The following is an 18,454-nucleotide window of genomic DNA, read 5'->3' as shown; positions in this document are numbered from 1 at the left end:
TTCCCCAATCAAGGAAAGTCACCTAGAAGAAGGGAACACATGTGTCTTTTGAGTCAACATGAGAGAGACCAAAAGATATCTCAATGCTTTGCATCGTCCTCAAGTAGACAACACTAAGGACAACAAATAGAAGAATGAGAATAACATATAGAAGAAGTAACAAAAGAGAAGAGGAGAGAATCTGCTATGCTAATGAAACTAGTCTAGCACGTCATCTACCCCCCGATCTTGCTGATCAATGTTTCGGGAAGGCAGGGAACACGCTAGAGGAGGAACATCCAACACAGCAGATGGAGCTATCACAAGATCCAAACAAGGGCTATGTTCATGTTCCAAGCCACGTTGTTCTTGTCTAGGAGCTAGGATAAGTGCTTTAGAAAATTCGTTAGATAAATGGTTATCAATATCAACAAGTTCATATTCACTATCGGAAGCAAGAGGAGTAACATTTTCATCATGAATAACATTTTCATCTGTAGCATCATCAAGATTTATAAAAATAGGGTCTTTAATTCGCACAGGATCAAGACCATCATGCATCTTATGTTTAGGAGATTTTGGAGAAAATGGAATAATGCTTGTTGAAGGTGTTTTTGGAGATTGTAAAGTTTGAGAAGCAGCTGCTTGAGCCCTAAGACGACGCTTTCGTCGGCGTTCACGCGCAGAACGATTTCGTCTAGTCTTAGTAGGAAGTGGAGAAGATTGAGGAGGAGGAATGTTCTCATCCTTATCACTTGGGTGTTTAGGTTGTGGTCTCTTAGGTTGGATAATAGGAGAAGAAGAAGGCCTCTTCTCTCTATAAAAAGAAGGAGGAGGAACTACTCCATATAAAGGAGGAATTTTTGGTTTAGGAAGAAGACCAAGTCCATCATGACGAGGAGGTATAGGTCTACTTTTAGAAGGTTTATTAGGCATAGACATAGTCACATCCATAGGGATGGGTTGGGAATCTTCTTGAGGAAAGACATTAGTTTTATCTTTCAAAGGAAGAACTTCCTTCTCAAGAACGATAGGAATATCAAGTTTAGGTGTTCTAGGTTCACTTAAACATAGGATCATATCTGTTTTCCACTTTTGATAAGATTTGAAAAGATGATGACTTCGCGGAGGAAGGGATTGGAATTGTTTAGGCCAAAAATAATCAATAGGAACGCTAGAAGTTCTTTCAGCTGGTTTAAAAGAGACTATGATTGACAGTAACAACTTCACCATTATGGGGAAATTTCAAACATTTGTGAATAGGAGAAGCAATAGCTTTCATGGAAGATAGCCAAGGATAGCCAAGCTTCACACGAAATTGTTCGGACGAAGGAATAATAGCAAAGCTCACATCAAGGGATTTGTTATGGACCTCAATAGGCAATGTAATAGAACCAATTGTAGGAGAAGAAAATGCATCAAATAATTTCACAATCACATCTGTTTTGTCATAAATCACTTGATTCAATTGCAAAGTAAAAAGGAATTCTTCAGTAATAACATTAACCATGCACGAAGGATCAATAAGCACTCCACGGCAAGGTGTATTCTTGACTTTTGCAGCTATGTATAAAGGACCATCAGGTGCCCTGATAGTTTCACTAGAATCAAATGTGATGGAAGGTTCTTTAGGGTTTTCTTGCTGCTCTACAAAGTTAATCACATTCGGAGTCATAGACACAAGACCATCAGATGAGAGAGAGTAATCATTAGTCTCAATTGCATTAGAGGTATGAGAAGGTAATGGATCAGTAAAAATCTAAAGATTTTGGTTAGGAGGAGCTACAGATGTATTGCCTTTATCATTCACTCCAGAAACAGAGATAGTATTATTATCAATCAAATCTTGAATTTTACCCTTTAAAGAAAAACATTTTTCAGTATCATGCCCAGGTTGACGATGAAATTGACAAAAAGATTTGTTATCAAAATAAGGTGAAGTAATCTTTGCAGGATCAATTTGCCTTATAGGAGGAAGAGTAAGCACATTTTGTTCCAATAACTTATTCATAATACTATGCAATGATTCATTCAAAGGAGTATACTTTCTTTCTTTCTTGAAAAACTTAGAAATAGGAGGCACACCTGATGCTGCATTCACATTGTTGTTGATGATGTTTTCATTGAATTTAATGGAATCTCTGTTCGGTTTAAACTTCCCAAATGGTTGTTGACTGCTATCACCCTTATCACTCGGAGCCATAGGATGTGATTGTTCCATTTGACTCACAGTCAGTTGATAATTGTGAAGAGTGGCACACAACTGTTGGAAAGAAGTAAACTCAGAAAACAGAAGTTTGTCTCGAATATCTTTTTGTAAATTAGAAATAAAGATTCTTTGAATATCATTGTCAGGCACAGGAAAAGAAATTTGAGCATACAAATGCTTATATCTACCAATGAAATCAGTCACTTTTTCTTTAACACCTTGTTTACAATGCATTAAATCAATCAAAGTAACTTTAGGACTTATATTGTTTTGAAATTGTTGAATGAAAGCATTTGCAAGTTGTTCGAAAGAAGTAATAGAATAAGAAGGCAACGAGCAATACCATTGTAGGGCTTTGTCTCTTAATGTTCTAGTAAACAGTTTTGCAAGCAACCTTTGGTCATAAGCAAAATCGGTACATATTGTTTGAAAAGTTTTAACATGTGTTAGAGGATCTCCTTTACCGTTATAAAGTTCCAAATGCGGGATTTCAACTTGTTTAGGAGGGATAGCTCGAACAATGTCAAGAGAAAGTGGGCTCGCAACATCAAATGTGGGCACACTAAACTTAGATTGATTCATAGAGGCAATTTGTTGCTATAAAGAAGAGACAGTTTGTGCAAGATTGTTAATGGTCGCTTCAGTCGAAGAATTCATATTAGATGTGTTAGATTGAGATGGAGGTGTTATGTTATTGAAAGAAGGTAAAGAGTAAGGTGGCGGGACACTATGATAGTTAGTCATAGGAGATGATTGGACAGGAGGAACACTACAAGGAGGAATGGAATGGTTAAACGAATTGCCCCCTTGCATCATGTTCATTTGTGGAGATATAATAGGGACACTCATTGAAGGAGTGAATGAAGAATTCGGATTGAATGAAGGAAGAGGGTTAATTGAAGAGGAAGGATTGCCCCCATGACTGGTGATCATAGGAGAAGTAGTCATTATGTTTGATGTAAAGGTAGGTATGCTAGCAATAGGAGTCGTCAAAGGAATAGAATGATTGACTTGTGTAGGAGGTTGTGTATAACCTAAAGTTTTGGCACAACCCTTCATAGGCATCACATTCAAATCCACAATGTGTGCAATACCACACAAAATATCAATTACATTCTTATCACTTTGAAGCATACGTTTTAGACCCTCAATTAAAGGAAGAGCTTGACTATCGGGGTATTCTTGAGACATCCATTGTCGAAAATCGTCAAATTGGTTATCCAATTTCGAAAGTTGTTCTTCAGAAACCTCATGGAGAGCTTCTTCGTCATTAGGAGGATTAGAGCTATTCAAATTAGGTTCCATCTCCTCGATAATTAAACCTCGGAAAGACTTAATTCTAAGGCTTCGTCTAACGGGAATAGTGTAAGTAGGGCTTATTGTTGTAAAACTCATGCACTAGAGAGAGAGAGAGAAAAATTTGAATTTTAGAGGTAGCAATTTTCAGTAAAATCAGCCAATCTTCTAGATTTAAGCTGTTAAATATAATCAGGACAATCTCCCGAAATTTCAGAAAAAATGTCAGGGACCGTGGCGCTCGGAGTGCACACGGTCCCGACAACTTTTTTCGAAATTTGCAGGGATGAAAGTTATGATGATTTTAGAGCTAATCTGAAAAAATTGAGTGATTTTACGATCTGTAGATAGGCCAAATTAAAGTTGCAATCTCGAAATTGAACCCTACCAAGATTGTCGAAAAATGCAAAATTTGAATTTTGAAAAAGAGAGGGAAACTGAAATTTTGAATTTTATGATTTTAGAGGGAATACCAAAAGCAATGCAATTTTTGAAATTTAAAAGTTGACTCAATTTCACGCAAAATTCAATTTTGAAAGCGGAAATTAAAGTTGTTGTAATTAAGCACTTAATTTCAAAAGTCACAAATTGCAAGAATTTGAATAAAGCACTGAAATTTTTAATGAATGCAAACACACTTTTCAGATTTAGGACAGTAAGAACACAATTTTGACACAAAATTTCAATTTCAACAATTTTTGAATGTTTAGAAGCCTTAAACCAAGCAATCATAAGACCAACTTTGACTGTAATTTTGAAAGTGTTATAATTGATAAAATTAGCCAAAATTCTGGATTTTAGCAGGAAAATACAGTAAGATCTAGCTCCCGAAATTTCAAAAAAAATGTCGGGGACGATGGCGCTCGGAGTGCACACGGTCCTCGCAACTTTTTTCCAAATTTTCAGGGATGAAAGATATTGTGATTTTATTGCGGAATCCAAAGTTACAGCTGATTTGGAGATGTTTTGATCAGTGAAATTGTCAGACAAAGGTTGAATCAAGAGGGTTTTAAAAATTAGGGTTTTAACACTTAACCACTTAATTTTCAAAATTAAAGCATAGATATGAATTGATAATTTGTAATAGAAGGGTAGATCTGAAACAAGCATTAACATTTAGACATTTCGCAAGTTCAATTACTAAAAAGAAAATTTAGGGTTTTCATGCAATCAACCTCTAAAATTTTGCAAAAGATCAAACATGGAAATGTAATTAAGGAAGCAAATTTTCAAATCTAACCATGAATAATCAGAAAGGATGTTCACGTCGGGTTCACCAAAATGTAAAGCGGAAAATTGATCGAACCCTAGTTGCTCTCCCCTCTTCCGACTCCCAGGAGAGAGAAGGGAGGTTACTAGGGTTGATGGTTTTCACTTAGAGAGACTTCACATTCAAAAGAGGGGTTGAAACCCACAAGATCCAATCCCACGCAATGCAAGATTGGATTCTAAATGAGTTTCAAGGGTTAAGACAACAAGGCTACCCTCTTTTGTAAAGAATGTGCATAGAAGAATTAAACTAGGAATGCATAGAAAGTGAGAAAGATTCACTTATAAACTGAGATAGGGATACAGGATGAAGCTGCGGACCTGGAATTAGCAGTAAAATGTCGATACGGCGCTGTCCTGCAAATTTGAGCAAAAGTTGATGGGACGATGGCGCCCGGCGTGCACACGGTCCTCCGAAAAATCCGCGAAATGAAGGGGGATCTGTTCGTCTCTGCACAAGGATTCCAGATCTTCAATTTCAGCCACATACCTGCAACCTACACACATAAAAGTGAAGACGATTGGGGGGTTAGGGATTAGGGGTTTGCCTTTAGGTCAAACCCCAGTTTTGGAATTAACCAAGAAATGAGAAATGCTGTAAATGTAAATGTTTGTAATGTAAAACAAGTACTAATACCTTGTTGTAAGGATGTTTGTATCCTTATGTGCGAAGGTATAGATGTTGTTGTATGTTGTATGTTGTAGTAGTATGTAGTAAGTGATCTCCTCTTCAATGGTTGAATCCTTGTCTTGAATGCAACACTTAGCCTTGAATGGAGACTTAGAATGATCAATTGCTTGAAGGAATGCTTGAATGCTTGAATGCTTGAATGTTTGAGTATCGTTTTCCACCTTTTTCCATCCATCCAAATGAGAGAGGAAAATGTAGTTTATATACTTGCCAATTAGGGTTGATAGACTGATTTTTCCCGACCTTAGGCCGACCAGGAAATGTTATTTTCCATTTTGCAAACAAAAAGACCCGAAGTCCCATAGGAGACCGGGCCCAAAATAGGGCCAGGGACCAGGGCACTGGGCGCTATTGTCCTAGGGGCGCCCTGGTCCTGAAGGACCAGGGCACTGGGCGCTCTGGTCCCACCTCCCGGGACAGCAAGGTGCAAAGGAGGTTCAGGCCAGGGTGCAAGAAAATGCAGTTTTTGGTGTCGTGGACAAGTTTCGGGGTCTCCATTCAGGTTCCATGTTGCGTCGCCATCGTGAAGACCGAAATGCAGTCAAAATTGCAAGTGTCGCAATTTTAGGACACTACAAGAACAAACTATACGTGCTACAATATAACCGCAATGCGGTAAAAGATGACAGCGATGCGCTATGCTATTTTCAGGATGCGCTAGGATGGTTTCCAGATGCGCTGCTCTATTTTTCTCTCGCGCCGAGACATACAGGAAAATGTTAGTAGGACATTAGACTATAGTAAAGACTGGACACGCTACAAGATTGACCCAACGCGTTGAACAATAAGCGGGATGCGCTAGACTGTTAACCAGATGCATTAGGGAATGTTTCCCATGCACTGATTCTTGTTTCCCACGGACCTGCAAAAGTGGTTAAATTCAAAAACCGATTTGATATATGGGGTCGAGCCCCACAGTGGGTGCCAACAATGTATGCAGAAAAAGTGAGTCAATAGAGCTTAAAATGCTAAAAATGAAGCCTAAGGAGCCTTGCTCACACATCCACAAGACTTCTTGGTGCAAGCTATGGAGTCAAGAAGAATGACTCAACTTCCCAAGGTTGGTTCCATGGTTCTTTATCTCACAAGGTCCCTCAAACCAATGTCTTTGCTCTCAAATCACTGAGGAAAGTGGTTTAGGGATGACAAATGCAAGAACGAGGGAGGCTTTGGTTGATTTTAACATGAAATGCATCCTAAGCTATGCATGATCCTACAAATGCAATAAACTAGACCATAAGATGACAAGATTAGTAGCAAGACTATCCTAGCATGATATACTAGTCTATGATTAAGCTAAATGATAAGGAAAATACTCTAAACACGCATATTTAGATTAATTCCTATTTAAAAGAGAGGCTAAATGATGAACACAAATGATATATTAAAGCTTGGATGGATTTTAATAAGTATGATGCTAAAGACTTGGATGATCTTAAAATGGAGAATGGAGAGCTCTATTTATAGCAAAAATAGGGCAATGGATGGTCAGGATTGAAAGAGTTAATCAAGGGTTGAGTTTGAAAGTTGGGAATCCATGTTTGCAATTTGCACCAATGAAATGGTGACAAATGTCAACATAAGGTTGGGTTGAGAAGAGAGGTAGGAAGCATTAAATGCTTGAGAAGACCTCATGGTTACCTTAGGGGGTAAGGGTTAAGGTTAGGTTAAGGTTAGGTTAGGGTTATCCAATGGATAAAGGTTTTATCCAAAGGATAAACTCTTGTGCAAAGGATTAATGATTAACTATGATCAAAGCAATAAATGCTTGATGAGACCCTTGGGTTACATGGAGGTTGAGTTAGGAAAAAAGTCTCTAACCATGTAAGAATGTTGAGTTAACCATTAATGGTTTGGAAGAGAAAGTTGTTGGAGACTTGAAGCCTTTAATGGTTATCAAAGACTTTAAGGGTTTGAGAAGTGACTTCCCCTTGCTTAGGGATGTGACAATATTTAGGAGATGGGTTAGGCTAAATTAGAAGTGATTAGAAGAATCTAGAAGGGGGTTAGGAATAGGGTTTAGGAGGCAAGTGGGAGATGTAGGAAAATGCAAGTGGATGGAGAAATAATAGGATTTAATTGAAATAAAGTTAATTTAATTCAATTTGGTTGGGATTCCCTATTTAATTAAATGTAAATTTAATTAAAAGGTTTAGAAGAATAGATTTAATTAAATAAAATGATTTATTCAGTTAAATGACCTAAAAGGGGGTTAATTGAATTTAGTTAAATAAATTGAGTAATTTACATAATTAAATAGAGGAATGTGGATAATTTAATTAAATTAGATTTAATTAAATAGAGAAATGAACATAAAATATTCATTTAGGAATATAGTCATTTTTATACGTCTACAATTGTAATTTGTGGTGGCTTGAATTAGCTCTGTTTTATCTCTGTTTCATGATTCTATGAATGTTTTATTGTGGCTTGATTAACTCTATTTTTATGATTCTATGAATATTTTTTCATGGCTTGAATTAACTCTGTTCTATCTCCGTTTTAATTCTGGAAAGGTCCTTAAATCTAAATTAGAGTGGAAAGAAGACCTTAGTGTTGGGACATTTTTGAAATTTTTTGCCATATCGTTAGGGTTTATCTTCTGTGTTTTAAAAGGTTTAAGCCTAAAACCCTAAACCCCAGGTCCTAGCCACACTGCATTCTTTTTTTGATCTATTTCAGTGGTGACCCCCAGCAACCAATTTTCGGTGTCTTAAGTTATCCATTGAGGTCCATTCTATCATCGTATGACTAGCTCTTTGTGTAAGCAATCCGGTTCGCCCCTCTTGCTTTTTTTGTTTAATTGTCGTTCATCTTCAATTAGATCCACGACCAGCGTTTGCGCGTAATTGCACAATTAGATAAATGGGCTGGAAAATGTTAACTCTGCAACCCTGCCACTTATGTGGTAGATGGGACCCACTCAAGATCGCTGTGCATATATGTGGTCGTTGACATGGTGGAAAGGTGGGCCTGAAATGGTCGCGTCCTTTGTAGTTTACTAAGTGAATAGTTTGGGAAAGATCAACAATCAGAAGTGATTGCACGATTGCGCAACTAATCAAAGATGCATCCAAAGTCTAATTTCGCAATGCCACTGCAGATGTGGCATGTGGGACCCGTGAAGGATGACGGTAAATGTCTTCACCAATAAGACAAGAGCACATGGATAGGTAAGCCACACAATAATAGCATGGAACCTATGTCCCCATTTTCTAAGTGCGATAAAGAGAGACACTTTCACAGGAGATCAACGACTGATATTATCGTGTGATTGGGAAAATGTGCACGACCAAGCTAACTCCATGATGTCGAGAAGGCTTAAGAGGTAGAAGTTAAATAAAAAATATTAAATATACTACATGCTCTCTTCCTACGTTGACTGACCATGACACCTGCATACGTTCCCGTAATTAATGAATCCATTTTTCCCGTTATGATCTGAATTTCTCTGCTATATTAACATCGATTTCCCGCTAATTCGTATTTTTTTAATTGAACAATGATTTTTGAGATTTGAACTTAAGAGCTCCCATGTAGGAGGCTTGTAGCTAATTTGTATTTACAGTGCTTTGCATATTCTGAAAATTGTTTTGCACTTTTTTCTATCATAATTAGGGTTTCTAAGAAGCGATTGTTGTCTGCACTTTCATTACACTCCTGCTAGCTTTTGACCTTCTCTGCATAATTCCAGATTGTCAATGCTCATTATTGTCTGAATGCAGTAGGATTTAATTGGAGCTGAATTATATAAGCTTCTCATTTCTGTTAGTCTGTAGAACCCTAACCCTAAGAATGGCAGAGTCTTTTGATTTTTGGAAGAGAAATTTATTTGAAGAAATAATTGCACAACTCCTTGGATCATTGGAGACATAAAAGAGATCCAAGCCTAGGTCTCCACTAGATGAATTCATCATTGACCACTCTGCTAGAATTAGGGATGCGTTGATTCCACCATTAGGTTTCAGTCTCTGGAGGAGAGGCTACAAGAAGAAGAAGGAGAGAATTCAGTGTCCAACATATGGAATTGCAATCTAGCAAAACTTATGGTGCCAAATGTCTATGTGAATACTGAATTGATTGTTGCAATTGCTGCAAATTAAAAGCATGTTAATAGAGATTGTGTCTAGTGAAGGTTACAGGTTAACATAGATCACCGAAGATGTTATCAATGAAGTGTTCATGCTCAACCCTAATACAGATTGGGTTATTGATCCCCAAGATCTAGATATGGAGTATAAGAAAAATGAGCTCTTGTATAGAAGAAGATTGTCATCATTTAGGCCTCTAACCATAAAGGGAGATGATAGAAACTTTACAATAAAGCAAACAACCCCTTACAACACAAACCTATTTATCAATTACTTTTGGATACATACTATGCTTTATGTGAACTCTATGTTGTAGATTCCAAACTAGATGTTGATGGTTTGTATGGATATCCAAAGCGGGGATATCAATATGCTTTTCGACTATGCTTTTGTGGTAGCTCAAGGTTTGCATAATGCCTTGTGTGATTTTAAAATGGGCAAATAATTTTTTTTTAGGTATTAGTCTCTCTTGATGCATATACTTTTGTTCAAAGGTCTTAAGGTATGACATCCTAATTTGCAGTATGTAACCACGACTAAAGGAGAGTTGCTTCCTGTTCAAGAGTGGACCTATATCTGGGACTTACATATGAATGAGTCAAACTATTTGGTTTTTGAAAATTTATTTGTGAGAAAGATTTTGAGTATTTTGCAGAAGGAAGTTAGGTGGGGTCTAAGCCCAATGGATAAGAAATTTATTAGACCCAAAGCCCTTAAGCCTAAGTTAGGTATCACCCATAATTGGGGATCTTGGTTTTACTTTAAGGACCACACAATCATTAGGGTTTTTGGTAGTCCTATTACTCCTAGGATTTTGCCTATTACTGTTTAGGATAGGGTGGCCTTTTTAGAAATCATGCATCAATTAAATGAGGCTGATAAGTCTTTGATGGGAGGGTCACACAAGAAAGGATCAATTATCCCATCACAAGTTGTGATTGGGATGTATTACTTTTTAAATAGGAAAGCATATGACATCTTGGATTTTATGTGGAACAAGTATAGACTTCCCCAACATAGATATAGGTTTTATGACTCTGAATGGTTTGTCAAAAATCTTGGGAAGGCTAAAACACCAAAGGATCAATGGGATGAGGAAGATGACGAAGACCTCATAAGGAATGCATAAAACTATGACGAAGTATTGAAAAGAAAGGAAATGTGGTATCAAATCCAATATGAGAAAAATAAAAGAAATAAGGAAGATAATTCTTACTCTTCAGCATGGAAGATGCAACTAATCCCATAAGTAAGGATAAGAGCAATTTTTGCTACTTATATAGATGTTGATAGAATGCCCCTGCCTCATGAGAGACCCAACTTGGATGTTATACCCCCAGTGTAGGTAGTAGAGGAGGAAAGGCCAAAATCTCCTTAGTCAATTGGCTCTCCCATTGGCCTTGCTTCCCCTCCCCTAAGCCCTCAAGAACCTCCATCCACATCTACTCTTGATCCAGAATCATCACACCCTTCAGACCCCTCACAAAGATTGCTTGCAGAATCTTCCATGAAGAGGCCCATGAGTGCACCGCCTTTGAGTGGTTCTATTTTTAAAGTCCTAGAGAGCCTAAGGGCTGTCACTCCCTTGCATATATTGTCTCCGAGAAGAGAAATCCCTTTCTAGTCATATCAAGGTTTTGAATTCCAAGGGGATGAACCCTTACCTCCTCACAAATTTGATACAAGGATAGGGGTTACCATTCAAAATCCTTGTAAGGAGTGGGACCTTGATGCTTTTAAACTTTAGGGAGATCTTAGTGAAGATGTGAGATTGAATGCTTGTGAAAAATTCATGAGCGTGATGATTTCATAAATACTAGGGAATTCAAGCATTTTATTATATAAAATTGACACATGAAATGGAAAAGATCAGAGGTATTAACTTTGATAATTTGGGGAATGAAGAAAGATTTAGAATGAAAGATGAGGTCCTAAGAGCTGCAAAGGAACAATTTTCTGCTATGACCCCAAAGATAGGAAGGCAGATTGTAAAGAGGAGCGAGGTACTCATTTTGGAAGGATGGGACATCTCTTTTGCTATTGTTTTTGATGAATTGAGAAGGAGACATGACATAGATCTATAATCAATGGATCCAGTGCAGAGAGAGGAAGCACTTTCAAGAGCACTATTTGATGATCATCTTGAACATTTAGTTATTTGGTGTCTTTATATAGTCACAAAAAGGCCTTGTATGAGCTATGAAGTTGATCAATTATTTGGGGGTCTGTTAGTCAAAAGAGTGATTGACACTTCCATTACAGAGGCAACATGCCTCAATATAAATATGGCAAAATTTACTCATAGGGTGGATTTGAAGACAAACGAAGAGGTCACAATTTTGAGAGAGAAGGTGACTGCTCTGGAAGAACAGTTGAGAGCAGGACCAACATACACACCTATAGGCAGGATTGACCATACATTTGATGAAGATATGGGATTAAGGAATGATCTAGCTCAAGCTAGATTGGAGATAGTCAGTTTGAGAAATCGAAGGGATGTGCCAAAGATGGATGCTTTACAAATGGAGAGAAGAATAAAGATAGACATGGAAACATCACTGTTGGAATCAAAGATCAATGAAATTTTTGACCATGCTGATGTAGCATGGGATGAGCACAAGGAGTTTCTAAGGTTTTCTCAAGAATATTTGAGATGGCAACATTTCATGGCCTGCTCATTATCTCATATGACCAAGACAATTGCAGTGTTGGAGATTTCATTGATTAAGCCTCTCCTAAGTTTCTTACATGACATGCTCAAAAGTTTTAAAACTAGGTTTGATATGTTAAAGAAGCTCTTTATTATTCACATGATGTATATAGAAAATTAGTGGTGAACTCAGAGGCTTTCATTGTTTAGTCACTAACCTCATGCTTACTCTATTTGACAGAGAAAGAAGCATAATAGAAGGAGAAAAGGTCTTGAGATCCAAAGTAGATTGGAAGACTGATATCAAAATAATTTAGGATCAGATGTTGCCAGATATAACATCAGATGATACATAGTTCATTAAGAAGTTATAATCCTACATGGATGCACTCTCAAGGTTCAACAATAGTATGACCATATTAGAGGTGGTCAGGCCAAAAATTGAAGATGACAACTATCAGCAACATCTCAAGGCTCTTCATGATCTCAAACAATATGAATTTGAAGACTTCTAATCCTTTTCCCTCTCTTTTCTATGTGTTTTATAGTTTTGATTTGATCACTCTTATCCCTTTTCCTCTCTTTTCCTTAGTTTTCAAAATTTGATACTGTAAAAGACCTAAAGCTTGTTGCATCCTCAATTTTTCTATAAGAGGATAATCAAGGCCTTGTTTTTCCCTCTCCTTCTTCGACTTCTAGATATACTACAAAAGTCTAATAGAAGTAGATATACTAATTCACCAAGGGTGAATAATATACAAAAAGACCACGATTGTTATCCAGAATCTTATATGAATCAATAAAATTGAGGATTTTTTGGTTGAGGTTCATATCTACACTGTGTTGTTGAGTTTGAATGGGTTTCAACTTCTTCTAAAGAAGAAGATTAAAATTGCTTACTCTATTCAAAGGGATTCTATGTAGAGAACAAGTAGTAAGTTGCAATTGGGAAAATTCATCTCATGCTATGGTCGATATCAAATATTAATCATATTTTTTTATAATAATGCAATTAACAGTCTCCATGGTCATGATGTAATTACTAATGCAACACTACACTTTTTTGATACTTAAATGTTGAATCAAAATTATCAAATAAATAATTACTAATGCAACCTTATTCTTGAACACTGAAAAATAGTAGTACGTTAATTTATTAACTTGTAAATAGAAATTTGAAAAATGCAATTGCATATCAAAATTAAATGACATTGATAGAAACATTATAAATCATCAAGCACAATTAGGATTTTTTAATGTGTCAGATGAAATGCATTACGCAATATGCAACCAAAAGTTTAATAAATACCTAGTAGCTGCTAGCAATAAATCTCTTAAATTTGTCAAATCATCTCATCATCCTGATAATCAAATCAAGAGCTTCCTTGATTATTGTCTGTGTTTTCTTCAATCTGCATACCTTCGCATGAGTGCATCTCAAAAGTAGTAGTACATGTGTCACTGACATTCATTCTGGCACTTTTAGTTGTCCCACCTTGGTTTGAAGTGTTGCCCAACCCTCTTCTTTCAGTTTTGGACTTCCAGATTCCCAGTGCCTTTTCATAAGGAAAAATTTAGACATTATACCTCGATATATACAACCACAAGAAATTTTCAAAATTCTTGTCTAGTTTGTTCCTTAACTTTTATTTTAAGAACCCCAAAGCATTGAAAACTCTCTCATCCTCCACCGAACCCAATATCATGTTTTGACGTAAATAAACAAATTTGAGATACTTTTGTTAGAGTAATTGGATATTTACTTGATTAATTAAATAATATTTGTTTAATTCTTTAAGTTCCCTATTATCTTTTTACACTTAAGCTAACATTAGGTGCACAATAATTAATTCTTTTATTAATTATTATGTGTAAGCCTAGGTTTTCCCTTTTAGGGTTTCTTGACCTATTAGAGGTTATTTTTCTTTTCTTTGTATCATAATGACACTACACATTTTTGGTGAATATTCAGCTCTTCTCTTTTGAGCATATTCTCCTGTGTCTTTGTTCTTCAGATTATTTTTGCTTCATTGCTTCTCCTTGTAATAGATTATTTTTGGCTTGCAGAAGATCTTTAGGCTCCTATGGTGTTGTGTTTCTCAACTCCAACATGGTATCAGAGCTCAGATTTGCAGCCATCTATTCCTATTTTTGAGATTTTTTGCATTGGAAGCAGATCTGGGGTTTCAGGCAATTTTTTATGTGCTTAGGGATAGGCCTTTTTTCTGAGCATTTTGGGCCTAAACAGACCTCATCATTGTGCTCAGAAGGCCCAAAAACCCCTATAGTCATATAAAATTTGTCCATTTTTGACTCCTGAGCATTTGGGTGATTTTTTTTCTCCAACACCAGGCCGTACGACTCTAGCATGCAAATCAAGAAAAAAATTCGATTTCTTTTTTTGCCTTTTTACGGCATGTAGGCTAGATTTTTGATTTTTAAAAAAAAAATCACAAAAATTAAAAATCCCATAAAAAAATAAAATTAAAAAAAAGAGGGCATGAAAAAGTTTTTGGGGTCTCTCGCACGGTACCGGACCTGACAGTCCGGCCCCTGCGGCCCCCGCCAGCCACTCCGGCCCCCACCGCCGGCCCCTCCAGTAGCCCTCTATGGCCCCCTATAGTCATCGCCACCACGCTGGCCTTCCTACCCATGCCGTCGACCACTGCTTGACCCGGCCCCTGCCGCCGCTCTCCCCGCCGGCGGCCCCCTGCAGCCACTTCCGCCGCTCCGCCTGGAGATCCCCGCCATCGCTACTCCTCCCGGTGGCTCTGATCCACCCAGAGCACTCTGCTCCACCCAGGATTGGCACCCTCGCCCGGACCGACCACCACCACCGCCTCCCTCCGGCCACCTCCTCCTGCCTTCTCCACTCTCTAGTCTTTTTTGAGAGGGGGTTGGTTTTTTGGTTCTATTTTGCACATCTGTAGTTGGATTTTGGCAAACGAATAGGTGTTAGAAATCTGGTTCCAAGCTGAACATCGTGGAGTTGGATTTTTTTTCCTGAATCTACTGTTTGATTGTACTTTTTTCCAGTCAAAGATGAGCTTCTTTTCTGCACTTCTGGGACCGTAGAATGGGCAAACAGACTCCGTTTTTCAAAAATGAATATGCGTTGGAAATCTCTCAGCATGCTCTATTCAGATTTGTGATATTTTTTCTCAAACTTTTCATCAAGTACATGAGATATTAGTTTGAATTTTTTTTGCTTATGCACTACTTCCTTCTCATCAGTATGTACTAGGGTTTGGGTTTATCTATTGTGGGGGGGAATTTTTTATTACTTTCTTCTCATGGCCGATCCTTTAGTTGAGTTGTTGACTTCACACAACTATCACACCTGGAAGCCCCGCATCATGAGGCTCCTTAGGGTACGAGGGTTGTGGTCTTGTTTGGATGAGGTTCAACCAGTATTGCAGCATCCTTATGAGCTTCTTCAGCACAGGAACAAGATGGATGAGGCTATGGGTTTTCTCTCCTTGCATATCTCCAACAGTCTTCTATTTCACCTTGATGAGTTGCTCACTCCTCGGGCTATGTGGTTGAAGTTTGAGTCTCTCTTTGGGAGGGTCAATGAGATTCAGGCATTGCAGAATGAGGTAGAGTTGGTTTCTTTGTCACCTGATTCCTTTCCCACCATTGAGGATTTCTTGATCAAGTTCAAGACTACCCGATCTATTCTTCAGGGATGTGACAAGATCAAGACAGACACAGAGTGCATTCATTTGATTCTTTCAAAGCTTCGAGGTCATTTTCAGTTTTTTGCCTCTGCTTTCTACTCCACCATGGATGTCTTGGATGCTCGTTTCACCATGCCTACCTTTGATGTCTTTTGTGAGTGTTTGTCTCATGAGCAGTCTCATCTTTCTCAGCTAGATATGCTTTCAGGATCCATGAACAAAGCATCGGTTGCTCAGTCCTCTAAGGAGAAACAAAAGCAGAAACTGAAGCCAGAGAAGCCTTCTGTAGGTAGTGAGAATCCCTCCAAGCCTGCTCACAAGTCTGAATCTAAACCACCATTTCCTCCCAAGCATGGGAAATCTTCACAGTCTGGTGAGTCTTACTCCAAGACTAAGAAGAAATCAGGAGATACTTGCAGTTTTTGTGGCAAGGAAGGACATCCCATTTCCCGGTGTTGGAAACATTTAGAGGCTTTAGAGGAAGCCATGTAGCAGCATCACATCTCCTCACCTCAGGCATCTTCTCCTTCCACAGGGAAAGGTCATGGTCTCACTGCTCGAGTTTCAATCTATGGGTCCACATGGATACTTGATTCTGGTGCTTCTCACCATATGACTCACACTCAGTAGTTGGTTACTTCCCTTGCCTCTTGTGGTACTTCACAGACTGCAGTGGGTGACTCAGCTCAACTTTCCATCTTGGGTTTAGGTTCTGTCTCATTGGATGGGGGTACTCTATAGGATGTTCTAGTTGTTCCTGACATCTCGACGAACCTCCTATCCATTTATTAGATTTGCCACTCTGGCTCTGGTAAGATAGTTGAGTTCTCACCACATGATGTGGTTATTCGGGACCTCCATGACTGATTTGGTTGTTGCTACTGGGAGTGTGGATACTGCATCTCTTCTGTACATATTTGATGGATTTGAGCCCTTTGTGGGTTTTGGTTCGTCTCTTATAGCACATGCAGATTCAGTGAGTAAGCTTTGGCATGAGTGCTTGGGCCATGTTAATTACTGATATCTTCAGCAGATGAGTACACAGACACTTGTTATTGGGCTCCCACAAATTTCCTGCACTGATGGTGTTTGTCATGGTTGTGTGCTTGGAAAGCATCACAGAGATCCCTTTCCGAAGAAAAGAGTCCCTCGTGCTTTGGCACCCTTGGAGTTGATTCACAGTGATCTCATGTCATTTCCCACTCCTTCTTTTTCTGGGGCCAAGTATGCACTCACTTTTATTGATGATTTCTCTAAACGCACATGGGTGTACTTTCTTAAGTACAAGTGTGATGTCTTTGATTCATTTCGAATCTTCAAGACATTTGTTGAGAAGCAGTTAGGTTGTTCTATTCAGCGGATACATACAGATAATGGGGGGGAGTATGTGAATCAGGCTTTCAGAGATTTTTGCACTGAGCATGGTTTGCAACATCAGTTTACTATTCCCTACACCTCTCAGTAGAATGGTGTCACTGAGTGCAAGAACATAACCTTACGAAAGATGGCGAATTGTATGATTTAGTCCAGGTCCATGGATTCATCTTTTTGGGCTGAGCCAGTCAATTGTACCAACTATTTTCAGAATTGGATGCCTCACAAGGCTATTCGACATATGACTCCTGAGGAGGATTGGTCTCATAACAAGCCTGATGTTTCCTTTTTCCGAGTGTTTGGTAGTGAGGAATGAGATTTTATTCTTGATGCTCAGAGAAAAGCCATGGAGCCGAAGAGCCGACCACTCATTTTTGTTGGGTACTGTGAGGATGTTAAGGCGTACAGGTTGTTTGATCATGATTCCAGAGAGGTCCTATTTCGACGGGATGTTCAGTTTGATGAGCGCTTTCCCACAATGGAGACCCCGACTCTAGTGTCTACTCCTCTACCTACTCCTTCCATTGCATCTATTCAGGATCTTTTTGAGGATGATTCTGATGATGGTGCTGATGATCCACCATCCCCACCTCCACCTGCTGCACCTTAGATGCCCAAGTGGGCTCGCTTTATTGTTGAGGTGGTAGGTCCTCTGGCCGGTGATCCTTTAGATACTTGTCAAATCTGTTCTCATACTATGGGTTCTAGTCTTTTGAGTCATGCTATTTCAGATGATCCTCAGAAGTTTTCAGAGGCTACCGCTCGTCCTGAGTGGGATTGTGCTATGGAGGAGGAGTATTCTTCTTTGATGAGGAATCATACTTGGGATCTCTGTCCTCTTCCCAAGGGCAAGAAGATGGTTAGGTGCCACTGGTTGTATCGCACCAAGTATGCTATTGATGGTTCCATTGATAAGTACAAAGCATGTCTTGTTGCGAAGGGTTTCTAACAGGTTGAGGGTATTGATTACTTCGGGACCTTTGCCCCTGTCGCCAAGATGAACTCCATTCGCTTTGTACTATCTCTTCCAGCTTCTCGGGGTTGGCCTATTTTTCAGGTGGATGTGAAGAGTGCCTTCTTGCATGGGGATCTACAGGAGGAAATCTACATGGAGTAGCCTTAGGGATTTGTGCAAGATAGTTCTTTGGTTTGCAGACTTTGGTGTTCCTTGTATGGTCTCAAATAGGCCCCTCGGGCTTGGTATGAGAAGATGGA

This window comes from Cryptomeria japonica, chromosome 6 (assembly GCF_030272615.1).
Source record: "Cryptomeria japonica chromosome 6, Sugi_1.0, whole genome shotgun sequence".
In the NCBI taxonomy this organism is placed as follows: Eukaryota; Viridiplantae; Streptophyta; class Pinopsida; order Cupressales; family Cupressaceae; genus Cryptomeria; species Cryptomeria japonica.
The sequence above is the reverse complement of the archived record's forward strand: the minus strand, read 5'-3'. Positions refer to the sequence as shown.